Below are 16,338 nucleotides of genomic sequence, written 5' to 3'. Positions count from 1 at the left end.
GGTTTGGAATTCACACCAATATCAGGACCTAAAACAACCTTACTGAAATGAACAGGTCGTATTCTCAGAGACCAAGGGGCCCAGAAAGGAGCTCTGTGGGAAAGGGCTGCCATGCAGTTCAGCGGGGAAGTGACGGACAGGTTTAAAACCCGTGCTGAGACAACTAGTTATTCAACTGGGGAACGAAGATGCCATATCCCCACCTTATATGACAGACAAAAATAAATTCTCCCCATTCTGAGATACATGTCCAAGAGAAACGAAATACATCCCACAAAAGCATGTGCAGGATATTCAAAGCAGCATTATTCATAGTGGCCAAAAAGGAGAGAGAAGCAAAACGTCCACCCGTTGATGGGACAAATAAGACCTAGTATAGCCAAACAGCGGGATGTTATTCAGCAGTTAATGCAACTGAGCACTAATACATGCAACAACATGTAAGAACCTAGAAAACACACTGAAAAAAAGCGTCAGTCCCAGAAGAGCACGCGCTGTTTGGTTCCACCAGGTGACCCGGCCAGAACAGGCGAATCCAGAGCGACGGGATGTAGGCTGGGGTGTTCCCTGGGGCTGCGGTGTTTGGGAAAGTGGAGAGTGACCGTTACCGGAGCTTTGACAGGAGGTGATAAAGCTTGACGGCTGCACAGCTCTGAGAACAAAGACTCCCTGAACCGTACACTTTACATGGCGAATCACATGGAATGGAAATTACATCTCAACAAAGGATCGTTTCAGAAATCAATGCTTAATGGATTAAGACTAAATGTGAAAGACAAAATCTTTTTAAATATGGGAGATGGCCTTTTTTTTTTTTTGGAAGAGCATTATGGCTCATGGGATCTTAGGTCCCTGATCAGGGATTAAACCTGGGGTACAGCAGTAAGAGCACCAAGTCCCAACCACTGGGTCACCATGGAATTCCGCGGCACGCGGCTTTCTATTTCAAGGTAAGGAAGGGTTTCTTAAGCATAACGCAAAGGGCACTGACTTGAAAAGACTGATAAAATAGATAGAATAGAATTAAGAAGCTTCATTCATAAAAAGATACCACAAAGCTAATGAAAAGATAAAGTGAAACCTGGAAGAGGAGATTCACGATGTATGTGATTAACAGAAGAGTAATATCCAGAATTTGTAAAGCATATCAATAAATAAAGAAAAACAATCCAATAGGAAAACAAGGGAAGACATGAACAGGAACTTCCAGAAAAGGCAAAATTTTAATGGTAAATGTATGAAAAGCATCTTAATTTCTCTAGTTTCATGATGCTGGGCACAATAAATATGTCTTTGGATTTAAGCTGACAGATTCAAAGAAAACATTATTTTAGCTTATGGTCTTTTAACCTTCTAACATCGTTTTATAAATATCATATGGTTAGATGGCATCATTGACTCAGTGGACATGAGTCTGAGCAAACTCCAGGAGATAGCGAAGGACAGGGAAGCCTGGCACAGTCCATGGGGTCACAAAGAGTTGGACACAATTGAGCAACTAAAAAACCAAAATGCAACAGAACATCCTCTTTGGTTCTAAATAGCTCCCACAGGAAGCGTGGCATACAGACAGTCTGACCTTGCAAGAAAACACTTATTCTACAGTTGTTAGACCGAGCAGTTACAATTACCTGCCCACCTTGCACTTCACCAAAAACATTGCTTCTGCGACTTGTAAAGATGAGAAAGGGGTTTAAATTGCCCCAGATTCCATAAGAATAGCTTAGCTCTGGAAGGAATACCAAACACAAAATTAAATGTGGTATCTTTGATCACAGGACACAACTAAATTACATGGACAAAGAGAAGACAGAGCCTAATCTATAGGAAGGGCAGGAAAAAATTTAATGATTAAAAAAATTTTAGAACAATTAATACTCAGCTTTGGAACACAGTCCAAAGGGCTTATGTCAATAAATGAAATATAGTTTTTATCTGCAAAAGAAGAGAGTGCTCTGGGTAGAGAATAAAGAAAAACAAGAAATAGGGTGAAAATATAAAAGTAAAGCACTCATTAATTTATGTGTCTATCTGGAGAAAAAACTTCAAAAGGAGAAGTGGAACGTGTAATGAGTCTTATGAGCTGGCAAATGTCTGCATCTGTTTCTTGTGAGTAATGATAATTCTACTAAAAATTCATAACTGGTGCTAAAATTTCCAGTTTCATTCTAAAAGAACCACCCAAATCATCTGCTTGAAAATAGGTCTTGAGGAAAGTGAGTGAAAACCCATAGCAACTGGCTTTTAGGTTAAGTTACAATTAAATGGGGAAAAAAGTTCACATCACATTGGCCTATTTTGGAAACTTGCAAACAAAAATGTCCACTACACTTAAAATGACTGCATATGAGCATTTATTTTATAGATTAAATATATTGATAATGAACAGAAGCACCAAATACAAATAAGTATATATTTCTGGACTCAAATGGAATTATAAAAGTGGGAACAGTCCCTTGAGGATGGCGACACTACAAAGACACTGTTTTCAGGTAGCGCTTTTAACAGTCTCATCGTGAGACGGCAACCCAATGTCTAAAAGCACAAACGTGGACGTGTCATTCACAGCCCGCTTGAGCGGCGTCGGGGCTGAGAACAGGAGGACCTCGGGTCTGGAAGAGGCTGTGTGCTGCACCCAGAAGCACCTGAAGCTATTTTTTTGACAGAGTTTCCAGGAGTGACAGGTAACCTATTTGGCCTTGGAAAAAGAATAAAATTCAGGCTGAATTCGTCTTTCCTACAAAACGTCTATAAAGAGTGACATTCAAGTAACTGGAAGGCAGATTTTCAACGTTTTCTCCACTTACCATACTTTCCTTTTCCAGGAAAGCAGAGCTTTGACCCAGGTTCTCTGCTAGTTCTGTTTTAGCCTCTCTGTCCAAACATTCTATATGCAGTAAGGTCACAAGAGCCCAAATGTTACACTATTGCCATTCAGAAAGCATGAATCAGTGTGCTATTAACCATGCAACTTCACTAACTCAAGCCATTCACAAGTTTGGGTTGCTTAATTAAATACAAGAAAATCTAACCATGTGAAGCACAGACACCTGGACTTCGCACAAGCTCATGGAAGGGAGACTGAAGCTGGGCTTGGTGGTCCTCTCTTACCGTTACTATTACTCTGACAGCATTTCTCCTGATTACATGTTCTTTACTGCATTGTGGGTACTTCATACAATTCTTTAAATATATGCAGAAACTAAAGTAGAAAAATCACAGATAGGTTTTAAGTCAGTGCCATGTAAACACTAGGACTTCTAGCTCAGTGTTCCTGTCCTCCTCACTCACTGCAGAAAATACGTGTTGTTGTTCAGCACTCAGTTCTGTCTGACTCTTTGCGACCCCATGTGCTGAAGGAACACAGGCTTCCCTGTCCTTCACTAACTCCCAGAGTTTCTTCAAACTCACACCCACTGAGTCAATGACACCATCCAACCACCTCATCTTCTGTCGCCCTCTTCTCCTGCCCTCAATCTTTCCCAGCATCAGGCTCTTTTCCAATGAATCGGCTCTTTGCATCAGGCGACCAAAGCATCAGAGCTTCAGCTTCATCAGCAGTCCTCCCAGTGAATATTCAGGACTGATTTCCTTTAGGATGGACTGGCTTGATCTCCTTACTGTCCAGGGGACTCCCAAAAGTTTCCCAGCGTCACAGTTAAAAGCATCAGTTCTTCAGCGCTCAGATTTCTTTGTGGTCCAAGTCTCACATCCATACATGACTACTGGAAAAACCATAGCTTTGACTAGACAGACCTTTGTTGGCAAAGTGATGTCTCTGTTTTTTAATACGCTGTCTAGGTTGGTCATAGCTTTTCTTCCAAGGAGCAAGCGCCTTTTAATTTCATGGCTGCAGTCACCATCCACAGTGATTTTGGAGCCCAAGAAAATAAAGTCTGTCACTTTTCCCCTTTTTCCCCCATATATTTGCCACGAAGTGATACTTCTAGGAATCCTGAAATAAGCTCAAAGTAAGTGTCCTCTTAAAGCCACGGAGGCGTTGGTGGTGCCTGTCTCCACACGGCAGCACAGCAGCTTCGACCTGGAAGGGCAGCCTGGAGACCCAAGTCCAGCGCTGTCAGCCGTCCCGCGGCCTCCTGGGCGATGGAGCGCCCTGTGTCATGTGCGGGGCAGAGGGTCAGAAGCAAAGGGGTCACCGCGCTCCTCACCACCCCACCAGGAAAGAATCCTGGACCAGTCCACTGTCCACACAGGCATCCCAGGAGACAGTAAAGAACAACTTATAACAGTCTGAACTTTTTTTTTGAAAATAGTTTGAACTTTTGTACATGAGCTGTTACTTGCTGCTTTTGCTTCTCTATTCATAAAATGAATTCACTTAGTATAAAAAGAAACTGTATGGGTAAAGCCAAAGCAAACAGCTAGGAAAAATGCACTAACTAAATCCTAGGTTGTATTATTTGCCTCTGCTTATAATAATAACATACATCTTTGTTAATTTTTAAATAATTTACCCTCTTTAGTTTAAAATTACAAACATTTGTGTGTGTGTGTGTGTGTGTGTGTGTGTGTGTTTAAGCTGAGCTTCAATTAAAAAGGTCGTTCCTAAATATATCCAAGCGTACATTCCAAAGGTATAAATAGTTCTGTAGTAACTAGCGTACAGATCAGATCAGATCAGATCAGTTGCTCAGTCGTGTCCGACTCTTTGCGACCCCACGAATCGCAGCACGCCAGGCCTCCCTGTCCTCCACTAACCCCCAGAGTTCACTCAGACTCATGTCCATCGAGTCAGTGATGCCATCCAGCCATCTCATCCTCTGTCGTCCCCTTCTCCTCCTGCCCCCAATCCCTCCCAGCATCAGAGTCTTTTCCAATGAGTCAACTCATCGCATGACGTGGCCAAAGTACTGGAGTTTCAGCTTTAGCATCATTCCTTCCAAAGAAATTCCAGGGCTGATCTCCTTCAGAATGGACTGGTTGGATCTCCTTGCAGTCCAAGGGACTCTCAAGACTCTTCTCCAACACCACAGTTCAAAAGCATCAATTCTTTGGCGCTCAGCCTTCTTCACAGTCCAACTCTCACATCCATACATGACCACAGGAAAAACCATAGCCTTGACTAGATGGACCTTGTTGGCAAAGTAACGTCTCTGCTTTTGAATATGCTATCTAGGTTGGTCATAACTTTCCTTCCAAGGAGTAAGTGTCTTTTAATTTCATGGCTGCAGTCACCGTCTGCAGTGATTTTGGAGCCCCCCAAAATTAAGTCTGACACTGTTTCCACTGTTTCCCCATCTATTTCCCATGAAGTGATGGGACCAGATGCCATGATCTTCGTTTTCTGAATGTTGAGCTTTAAGCCAACTTTTTCACTCTCCACTTTCACCTTCATCAAGAGGCTTTTTAGTTCCTCTTCACTTTCTGCCATAAGGGTGGTGTCATCTGCATATCTGAGGTTATTGATATTTCTCCTGGCAATCTTGATTCCAGCTTGTGTTTCTCCCAGTCCAGCGTTTCTCATGATGTACTCTGCATAGAAGTTAAATAAGCAGGGTGACAATATACAGCCTTGACGTACTCCTTTTCCTACTTGGAACCAGTCTGTTGTTCCATGTCCAGTTCTAACTGTTGCTTCCTGACCTGCATACAAATTTCTCAAGAGGCAGATCAGGTGGTCTGGTATTCCCATCTCTTTCAGAATTTTCCACAGTTTATTGTGATCCACACAGTCAAAGGCTTTGGCATAGTCAATAAAGCAGAAATGGATGTTTTTCTGGAACTCTCTTGCTTTTTCCATGATCCAGCGGATGTTGGCGATTTGATCTCTGGTTCCTCTGCCTTTTCTAAAACCAGCTTGAACATCAGGAAGTTCATGGTTCACGTATTGCTGAAGCCTGGCTTGGAGAATTTTAAGCATTACTTTACTAGCGTGTGAGATGAGTGCAATTGTGCGGTAGTTTGAGCATTCTTTGGCATTGCCTTTCTTTGGGATTGGAATGAAAACTGACTTTTTCCAGTCCTGTGGCCACTGCTGAGTTTTCCAAATTTGCTGGAAACAGTGTACAGACATTGGAAACAGAATTCAAAACAATATAATATTAAAATAAAGGTTTTAAATGGATTTATAGATTTAGATCACTGTTTTTTTAAGGACTTATCTTACTAAATATGGGCTTCCCTTTTGGCTCAGCTGGTAAAGAATCCATCTGCAATGCGGGAGACCTGGGTTCAGTCCCTGGGTTGGAAAGATCCCTGGGAGAAGGAAAAGGTTACCCACTCCAGTCTTCTGGCCTGGAGAATTCCATGGACTATATAGTCCACGGGGTTGCAAAGAGTCAGACACGACTGAGTTTCACTTCACTCACTAAATATAATGTTAAACTCTTTTCAGCAGAATATTCTTGCATCTAGTAAGACTAGACACTTATGGGACTAAATTATGCATCTTAAATATTCTAACAGTCAGCCACAGGCACACTGATTATAACACTTAGAAACAAAAGTGAAAGTGAAGTCACTCAGTTGTGTCCAACTCTTTGAGACCCCATGGACCCCTACCAGGCTCCTCCATCCATGGAATTTTCCAGGCAAGAGTACTGGAGTGGGTTGCCGTTTCCTTCTCCAGGGGATCTTCCTGACCCTGGGATCGAACCCGGGTCTCCCGCATTGCAGGCAGACGCTTTACCATCTGAGTCACCAGGGAAACGGAGGCACAAAAGTTACCTAGACCAACATCATGGATACCTCATCAAAACCCAAAGGAAAAGCTGCTGTAAGTAAATTTAGAGATGAACAACAACAAGAAAATAAAAGTGTTTCAATTTGCTTAACCTTTTCTTTGATAAATATGTGAATTGATTTTTTCCCATAAATAGTCAACATCCAGTGTATTTTAAAATTTATGGCTTGTTTACAAAACTGCTCTGTTCAGTTTCAGGCAGAGCTCTTCCAAAGCCATTCTGTTACGAAGACATCCGTAGAGCCACCTACAAGGCCACTTGTTCGTGTCTAAGATTCCCAGGCCTGCTGAACTCCTGGTGGCCGACCACGTGCTCAGTGAGAGAACAAGCCACCTGACTGGGTTTGAGACAGATGAGCTAGAAGATCATTTTCCTTTTCATTGACCTAAAAGGTTCAGCAAGTCCTTTCGTCCTCTCCCCCGTCTGCTCCCACTTGCCCAGTGCGCTCACCGATTGCACCGGGTGGGAAGGGCACGCCGAGGGGACTCTCGCAAGGCAGACCTCGCCTCCAAGGCAGGCTCCCACTGCACGTCGGCCAGGCCCGGCGGCCTGACTAACCCTTCTCGTTACTCCGGACCTCGGGTTCTTGTCTGCTGTAGAATCTGAGATCTCGGTTCCTGACTTCAGGCCTGCTCCCAACTGAGGGTACTACTCACTCCCCAGATCCCAGTCATGATTAGACTCTTGACTTTATGTGACCTCACCCTGTTTATCTCTGTTACCTGTTCTACTACCTTGATTCGTGAAGACCTTTTCCTGACCTCTTGACCTGACTTCATTCTCATAAAACTGACCGGCCTAAGTTTCTGACCCTCCTAATAACTTAACTGTCCATATTAATACCTAGTTACCTGGGTTTCTGGTCTGCTTCCTCTGTATCTTCCAGAATATGGAAAACACTAGATTTATTCTCAGACCATTTATTGAGTCATTTATCCCCCTAAGAAACCAGCAATCCCTAAGAAAGTATTAGGATAAAAAGAAATACCTGCAAAGTGTTGAAAGAGAAATACATGTTGCTATGGATACAGAACTCTATTTATGACCTTAATTTTCTTCTCTGCAGTTCCAAAGCAAAGCAGCCAATAAGGAGGCAGAAACTTAACTGAAAATGTGATCAAAGAAATCAGAAAGTACATGTTACTTTTGTTAGCAGAAACTGAAAGTGTTTTTTCTCTCTTCAGTACGAGAGGCCTTGAATGCTGGTATCTGCCATATATCAATTTTGCAAGTCACAGGAAAGAAACTCCCTAGTTCTGCGTGATGAAGACTGAACGCGATGGTAAAGGGGGTGCTGCTAATGCAGATGCTGTGCGCGACACCAACGCTGCGTGTCCAGCCTACATTTCAGAGAATCGCGGAGTGCGCCCGTGTGCAGAGTGCTCTGTGCGCTTCAGGATTGTGCACACAGTGTCACAGGTTTCTTTGGAATCCTTACAAAACATATACACATATTATCTTTTCCATTAAAGTGATGAAGCCCGTGTTCTAGAAGACCGGGTTAAGCTGCCCGCTGTAAGCTCACAAACCTTGCAGCAGCAATCGTGATGGCCCCCTGGCCCCCGGGAAGTCCTCATCTGCCCCTGACACAGGTTAACTGAAGCTTCTCGCACAGAAATGTCACACAGAGGCTCAGACTCAAGCGACTGCGGCACGTAAGTGTTTAATTCAATGACCACTATTTATTTTATTTTATATTTCAAACAGTTGCCGCCTGGATCAATAAAAAAGGTTCAACTAATATGTCAATGCTAAAGAAATCTAACATAACACTAGTGGGAAAAAGCACCCGCTGGAGTCTCCGAATGGAGTGGTTTCCCGTGCACTGGCAAATTACCCATCTGAAATAATAATATTTTATGACAGTCTGGTATTTTGCTTCTCACCTCAAATTTTATTGCATCATGAAATTACATGTCAACAAGATTTTTAAGATTTATTGAGAAAGCCTGGCCTCAATCAGTCCTCTATTTATCTCCACTAACCCTTCAGTTTCCCATGCAGTTTCTAGTTCTCAGAGCATTCTTATTAGTCCTTCTGCTTCGATTTTGTATCTCCAGCTCACTACAGCGCTGACCACTCTGCGCTGGGGCCCATCTAGAGCACTTTCTACATTGACGAGACGATGCCTGTGTTCTGTGCTTCAATTTCATATCAGAAAAACGTGATCTTAAGTTATTCATCCCAACTATTTCTCCAACTGATGTGTATCCTTGTCTTCTTAATTCTAAAATGTAGAACTCTGGGTGCACTAATGATAGAAATACTTCACTGACCACTCTTGTAAGAACACAGAAAATGATGTTACCATGAGCTGTTTTACAGACCCAAGATAAATGGATTCGAAAACATCAGCAACAAATTGGAAATGTCTTCTGACTAACTCTAAATTTCTCTGAATAAATGCCTTATAAACTAACTGGCTTCCCTGATGGCTCAGCAGGCAAAGAATCTGCCTGTGATGCAGAAGACACTCGATCCCTGGGTCAGGAAGATCCCCTGGAGGAGGAAATGGCAACTCACTCTTATATTCTTGCCTGAAAAGTCCCACGGACAGAGGAGCCTGGTGGGCTACAGTCCATGGGGTAGCAAAGAGTTGGATACAACTGAGCGACTGAGCAGGCACACATGAACTAACTAGTTACGAATTTGTCCAAACCTTTTGTGCATCTGTTTCAACGCAACACCTCAGAAAACAAAGATTTTCATTTAAGAAAATAGAAAAAGAAAAATCAGGCTATTTTAAATAATTTATTTATTTTACCTGGAGAACAATTACTTTGTAGTATTGTGATGATTTTTGCCATACATCATTGTGAATCAGCCACACGCATACATATGCTCCCCCCCATCTTGAACCCCTCTCCCACCTCCTTCCTCACCCCACTGGTCTGGGTTGTCCCAGAGCACTGGCTTTGGGTGCCCTGCATCATGCACTGAACTTGCACTGGCCATCTATTTTACACATGGTCAGATCAGATCAGATCAGTCGCTCAGTCGTGTCCGACTCTTTGCGACCCCATGAATCACAGCACGCCAGGCCTCCCTGTCCATCACCAACTCCTGGAGTTCACTCAGACTCACGTCCATCGAGTCAGTGATGCCATCCAGCCATCTCATCCTCTGTCGTCCCCTTCTCCTCCTGCCCCCAATCCCTCCCAGCATCAGAGTCTTTGCAATGAGTCAACTCTTCGCATGAGGTGGCCAAAGTACTGGAGTTTCAGCTTCAGCATCATTCTTTCCAAAGAAATCCCAGGGCTGATCTCCTTCAGAATGGACTGGTTGGATCTCCTTGCAGTCCAAGGGACTCTCAAGACTCTTCTCCAACACCACAGTTCAAAAGCATCAATTCTTCGGCGCTCAGCCTTCTTCACAGTCCAACTCTCACATCCCTACATGACCACAGGAAAAATCATAGCCTTGACTAGATGGACCTTTGTTGGCAAAGTAATGTCTCTGCTTTTCAATATGCTATCTAGGTTGGTCATAACTTTCCTTCCAAGGAGTAAGTGTCTTTTAATTTCATGGCTGCAGTCACCATCTGCAGTGATCCTGGAGCCCCCAAAAATAAAGTCTGACACTGTTTCCACTGTTTCCCCATCTATTTCCCATGAAGTAATGGACCGGATGCCATGATCTTCGTTCTCTGAATGTTGAGCTTTAAGCCAACTTTTTCACTCTCCACTTTCACCTTCATCAAGAGGCTTTTTAGTTCCTCTTCACTTTCTGCCATAAGGGTGGTGTCATCTGCATATCTGAGGTTATTGATATTTCTCCTGGCAATCTTGATTCCAGCTTGTGTTTCTTCCAGTCCAGCGTTTCTCATGATGTACTCTGCATAGAAGTTAAATAAACAGGGTGACAATATACAGCCTTAATGTCCTCCTTTTCCTATTTGGAACCAGTCTGTTGTTCCATGTCCAGTTCTAACTGTTGCTTCCTGACCTGCATACAGATTTCTCAAGAGGCAGATCAGGTGGTCTGGTATTCCCATCTCTTTCAGAATTTTCCAGTTTCTTGTGATCCACACAAAGGCTTTGACATTGTCAATAAAGCAGAAATAGATGTTTTTCTGGAACTCTTAATGTACATTAAAATGAAAAGTGGAAGTTGCTCAGTCATATCTGACTCTTTGCAACCCCATGGACTGTAGCCCGCCAGGCTCCTCTGTCCATGGAATTCTCCAGGCCAGAATACTGGAGTGGGTAGACCATCCTTTCTCCAGGGGAATTTCTTGACCCAGGAATCAAACCGGGGTCTCCTGCATCACAGGCGGGTTCTTTACCAGCTGAGCCACAAGGGAAGTGGTAATGTGCACGTCAATGTTATTCTCTCAAATCATCCCACCCTTGCCTTCTCCCAAGGAGTAAGTTTAAAGTGTACATCACAATGGTTTGATGTATGTATATACCGTGAAATATATTTATATATTCTTAATTCATTCTGCCATTGATGGACACAGGCTGTCTCCCTGTCCTGGCTACACTGCTGCAATAAACATGGTGTGCTGATACCTCTTGAGGATCGTGAGTTTGTTTCCTTCAGAAATATGCCCAGAAGTGGAACTGCTGGATCACACTGCAGTTCTATTTTTAATTTTTTGATGTGGAGAAAAGGAAACCATTGTGCCCTACTGGTGAGAATGCAAACTGGTGCAGTCAGGATAGAAAAAGAGTATGTAGGTTTCACTAAAAATTAAAAATATGACTTTGCATAAAATAATCAATCTCTTTTTTCTAACAATTATAGGTGGGGTCGATCAAACCTCCACCTGATTAGATGCGCACATCATCACTGCCTGACCTTCCCTTAAGCATTCTTGTAAGCTTGATCATCTGCGTTTTACCCAGGCTCTATTGCCTGTATTTCTGCTGAGCTTGGCAACCTTTATGTGGCAGCTGCCACCACGCATAAACGCTCTGTGCACTTTATATAAATTGATTTCTAAAGCTGTATTTAATAGAGTCTAATTCTTGTACAAAACAACCAGATAATACATTACTCCCACACCGTGCTTCCGGTGGTTTCGAACCCTCCCCTCCCTGTCCCAAGGTTTCTATTTCATTTTCCTTTTTCCGCATTCACTCTCTGCTTTTATTGCCTCCTAACATTAAGAATTCTCGTGGATACAGTCTAAATTCCTCCTGCCTCAGCCCTCTGTTCTGGTCTGGGCTGTGTATTTTCTGGGCTCACTGAGTAACCTTTCTCCACGACTTCGCTCTCTCCCCTCTTGTCAGGATACAACGGTCTGTGAACCCTTTGCACGTCTCTTGTAATTGCTCCTTTATTTTCCTGAAGAATGCCTCCAGGCAACTTCCAAAGACATGCAGGAGATAAACTCCAAACCCTTGCATGTTTGCAATGGCCTTCCCCAGCTTGACTGACTGAATGTTCACTTACGTATAGAAATCTTTTGATTTGAAAAATCTTTGGTTTGAAAACCTTTCCCTTCCATGGTTCTAATGAAGGTATCGTTATATTTAACCATTGGTTCGTGGAAATACAGGGTCTCCCTGGTGGCTCAGGTGGTACAGAACCTGAGTGCTATGCAAGAGACACAAGCTGGATCCCCGGGTCAGGGAGATCCCTTGGAGAAGGAAATAGCAACTCATTCCAGTATTCTTGCCTGGGAAATTCCATGGACAGCGGATTGTGGCAGGCTACAATCGATGGGGTCAGACAGAGTCAGACACGACTGAGCGACTAACACTTTCACTTTTCATTTTCAGTGAAAATACGATGCCAATCCACCTTGTTCCTGGGCAGACAGATCTTCCCTGGAAGGCTGCACATCTCTTTTACTCCTTCTGCTCTGACAGTTGGTGGCGATGTGTGCAGGCGCAGGTTTTCCACTCATCATGTTGGTGCTCATTAGCCTTTTCAATCTGAAGACACATCCTTCAGACTTGTGAATCTGACTGCTGACTACATGGATAACCATTCCTTACTCTATCTTCTATTTCTTGAACATCAGCTACCTACTGAGCATCCTGGCTTAATCTTCTAAGTCTCACCCTTTTAAAAAAACATCTTTATACTCACATTTTTGTCTCTGCTTTTTATTTTCTCTTGAGGGAAGATTTGTTCAATGTCAGTTTTGGCAAACAGTTAAAACAATTTTTAATTTTCAGAGCCCTTTTTTTATTTCTTTGACTGTTACATTTTCATAGCAGCCTGCTCTTCTTTCATGAGCTTAACTCTGTATTTGGTGTTTCAGCTTTGCTCTCCTTAAATTTACTTTTTGCTCCTGAAGTACCTGTTTTCCTTGAAGTCATCTAATTGTTAGTCCTTCTCTTTCATGCCTCAACACCAGAAGATCCAGGGCTGTCTGTTCATACTCAAGACTGAGGAGGTAAAGTGCAGAGCGGAAGCACCGTGTGTGTCTGGATCCCGAGTCTGCGTGTTACAGGGCTCACCGTGTTTGACAGTGAGCAAGAGGGGCAGACACAGTTTTCCCCAACATGCACTCAATCAGGCTCTGCCCCAAGGTGCCTGACCCACACTAGCTCCCTGTGCTCCTCCCAGGCGCTCCACGCACTTCCTGAGCCTGGACATAAGTGCTGTCCACCCTGGGATCCTGGTCAAGATAAGCTGTCTACTGTATGCTCACTTCCAGTGAATCCTATTCTCACCTCACATGTCTTCTGCTGCCTTTGCTTCTTTGCATCTCCGGGTTCTGGTCTCTCCTGGGTGTCATGAGGAGGGCAGGCTGTCTCCGAGGCTGTGTCAGCCTCGCCTGTAGCTAGAAGCCGGACATCTCAGCACTGCCTCCACAAACGTGTCTGAGTCTCATCTGCGGATGGCCACCCTTGTGCTGTCTTTGTTGTGGTGGATTTACACCTTCATTATTCCATTATTGCCACTTTAAGGGCCTGACAAGGGACAGAAAGTAAACTTATGTGGTCTGATTATTTGGGGCTTCTGTGGGTGTGTTTTAAATAAACATGATGCAAACCTTGAGAGTTGTTGTCATGCAGGGAAGACTCTATTGTGTAAAGAAAGATGCATCTGTATTTCTGACCCATTTTCACTGTTTCCATTCAATTCCAGACACTTCCAGTGTCTTGGACCACATCCTTCTGACCTGTCTGAATGCAGCCCAGTTGAGGCATGCTACTCACACCCAAACCCACCTCAAGTGACCTCTCTGTGGCTCAGTTTGCCACCTCGAGTTTTCTTCAAAGTTGGAGAAGACCATTCAGTCCAAGAGCAGGTGAAGCCAGATGTGTGGGCGTAGGAAGGAAGCACAGGAGCAGGCAGAAAGTGCAGGAGCAGGAAGTGCAGAACAGGAAGCCCAAAAGCAGGAAGTACAAGAGCAGGAACAGGAAGTGCAAGAGCAGGAAGCCCCAAAGCAGGAAGTGCAGGAGCAGGAAAGAAGTGGAGAAGCAGGAAGTGCTGGAGCAGATGCCCTTCAGGAGTACCCTCCATCACATGGACCCAGAAGTCCATGCATAAATGCTCTGGACCACCACCCTTTGGTGGGACGATGCATGGTGTTTTTTGAGAGGTCATCCGTGGGATGGAGAATCCCTGCTCCAGTAGTGATTTGATCAATAAGGCTCCCATAATTGGATTTTTCCTGTTCCGCTCTCCCCATTCCCTCACCTCAGGTTCCTGGAATCTCTTACCTCAGTGCTAATTCTTGTATCAGGCTCTGTTTCCAGAATAAACTAAACCTCAAAAAAAGCCAAGCACAACTAAGCTCCTATAACTGCACTACTCTATAATGTGAAATCCAAAAGAAGCGGCTGCCTGGACGTCTATAAAGTATCTAGTGATCCATCATTCCAGTCAATCTCAGTAGCCACTACTTTAAAAAGTACTCTGCATCAAATTATTGTGTTATCAGATACAAATTAGCAAAAAGTCTTAACCAATATTCATTCCTTGAATGCAGTAGCTTAGTTATTATATGTGGAAGTATTTTTACAACTTTAAGTGAATATTATATTAAGAATTCTGCTTTCAGTGACCTTTAACCAATTTAGTGAGCTGCCAAGAAGTGACCTTGAGTAAAACAAAAACTGCAGCAGTACAAAACAAAGTCACTACAGGTGTGCTTGGGAGACGTTCATTCCAGAGCTTTCAGTGCGTCTGCCGGAAAGAAAGTAGGTGAGAGATGTTTGAGCATAAGATGAGCTGTGAAGGTCGAGCCCGCGAGGAAGCTCAGCAGAGCTGGGCCTCCATCCGCCCGGCCCCTCTGGGCGCACCTCTATAAAGAAGGTAAGACACGACGAGAGGTGACAAAGAAACAAGCTCCTGAGGGTCTGGTACAGGGGCGGGGTCACCCCAGCCCGTAGATTGAAGGCAATCTGGGTGAGAGACAGAAAAAAAATACCTGAAGGAACCACCCAGGGACACCGAGGGCTCCCAGAGTGGATTCTACAAACCCAGTGTAAAGCCCTCTCATTCCAGCATCTCCGGGGCCCGGGGGCTCACACAGCTGTCAGTCCAAAGGTGCCCCCTCCCAGGACTCACTCCGATTCACTCAGGGAGAGACCACTCAGGGAGATGCACTCAGGTGGGGCAGGGAAAACTCTTGTTTACACGGCAGGCCCGCCTGCCCGCCGCCCTGTCTGCGGCAGGCTGGACAATGGCCCCTCCACCCACAGAAGTCTGCCTACGTCCTCACCCTCGGGACCTGAGACCGCAGCGCCGCTGGTGGAACAGGGACAACTGTGGCTGGGCTGTGATGAAGGGCCTGAGGTGGGCCGTCCCCCGGAGCACGTGTGCCAGCCCGAGGCCGTCACAGTCCCTGGGAGGAGAGGGAGGAAGGCAGGGCCGGCACCGGGGCGGGACTAAGGCTGAGTGGGCGGGGCCCCGGCGGGCAGGGGCGGGGGCTAGCGCCCGGAAAAGGCGGGGGCGCAGGCTCTGCCCCGCCTCCAGGAGGAAACGCCCCACCCATAGCTTAATCTGAGTCTGGTGACTGACTGATTCTGGGTCCATCACCCTGAGAACTGTAAGATGATACATGTCTGTTGTAAGCCACAAAGTTTGTAGTGAGTAATTTGTTACAACAGGCAACTAATACAATATTCATCTGTAGTAAATATGAAGACAAAGCAAGAACCATCAAGTGCAAAAGCAAAGCCAAGAGAAATAAATACAAAAGAGAAATGAAAAACAAGAAAACAACCCTGAAGGAAAGAGATAATTTGGGGAACAGTGCTAAAAAAATTCATAAACATAGAGGAAATTTTATTACATCTTTAAAGTGAAAACAAGAGGCTCTTAAAATAAAAAGGAAAAGTACAAAATGATGTTTTAGAGCTTGAAGACATGATTCTTGAGCATAACGGGAAGGAAATTGGAATTCCCAAAGACTCTGACTGAAAAGACAAAATGAAGAGCCTGAGAAGAAGCTGAGAGTCAGGACGATGTTCAGAACACTTCGATGCATGGCTGGCTCAAGCCTCATGGCTCTGCCCGGGGAGGCCCGGGGTGCAGGCCTCACCCTGGGCGCAAGGCTGCCACATCCCCTGACCAGGACGAGCTTGGGGACGTTTGTCTCAACCCTTCTATTCCAGCAATGACACCTCCTGACAGTTCAACCTCAGAGTCTCGGCCTTACAAAGGAACAAAACGTGTTAGTTCCACGCTCTTCATCTCAGGTGACAAAGTCTCCGATTGTGGT

General features: G+C 44.5%; 1 protein-coding gene across 11 annotated transcripts in view; it reads right to left on the bottom strand.

Annotated features, from left to right (window-relative positions):
* CEP112 (centrosomal protein 112) overlaps positions 1–16,338 on the bottom strand; it is a 326,687-nt gene that overhangs the window by 120,713 nt on the left and 189,636 nt on the right. The window lies entirely within an intron of this gene.

Source organism: Bubalus bubalis, chromosome 3 (genome assembly GCF_019923935.1).
Source record: "Bubalus bubalis isolate 160015118507 breed Murrah chromosome 3, NDDB_SH_1, whole genome shotgun sequence".
NCBI lineage: Eukaryota > Metazoa > Chordata > Mammalia > Artiodactyla > Bovidae > Bubalus > Bubalus bubalis.
Note: the sequence above shows the minus strand (reverse complement) of the source record. Positions and strands in the feature narration are given on the sequence as shown.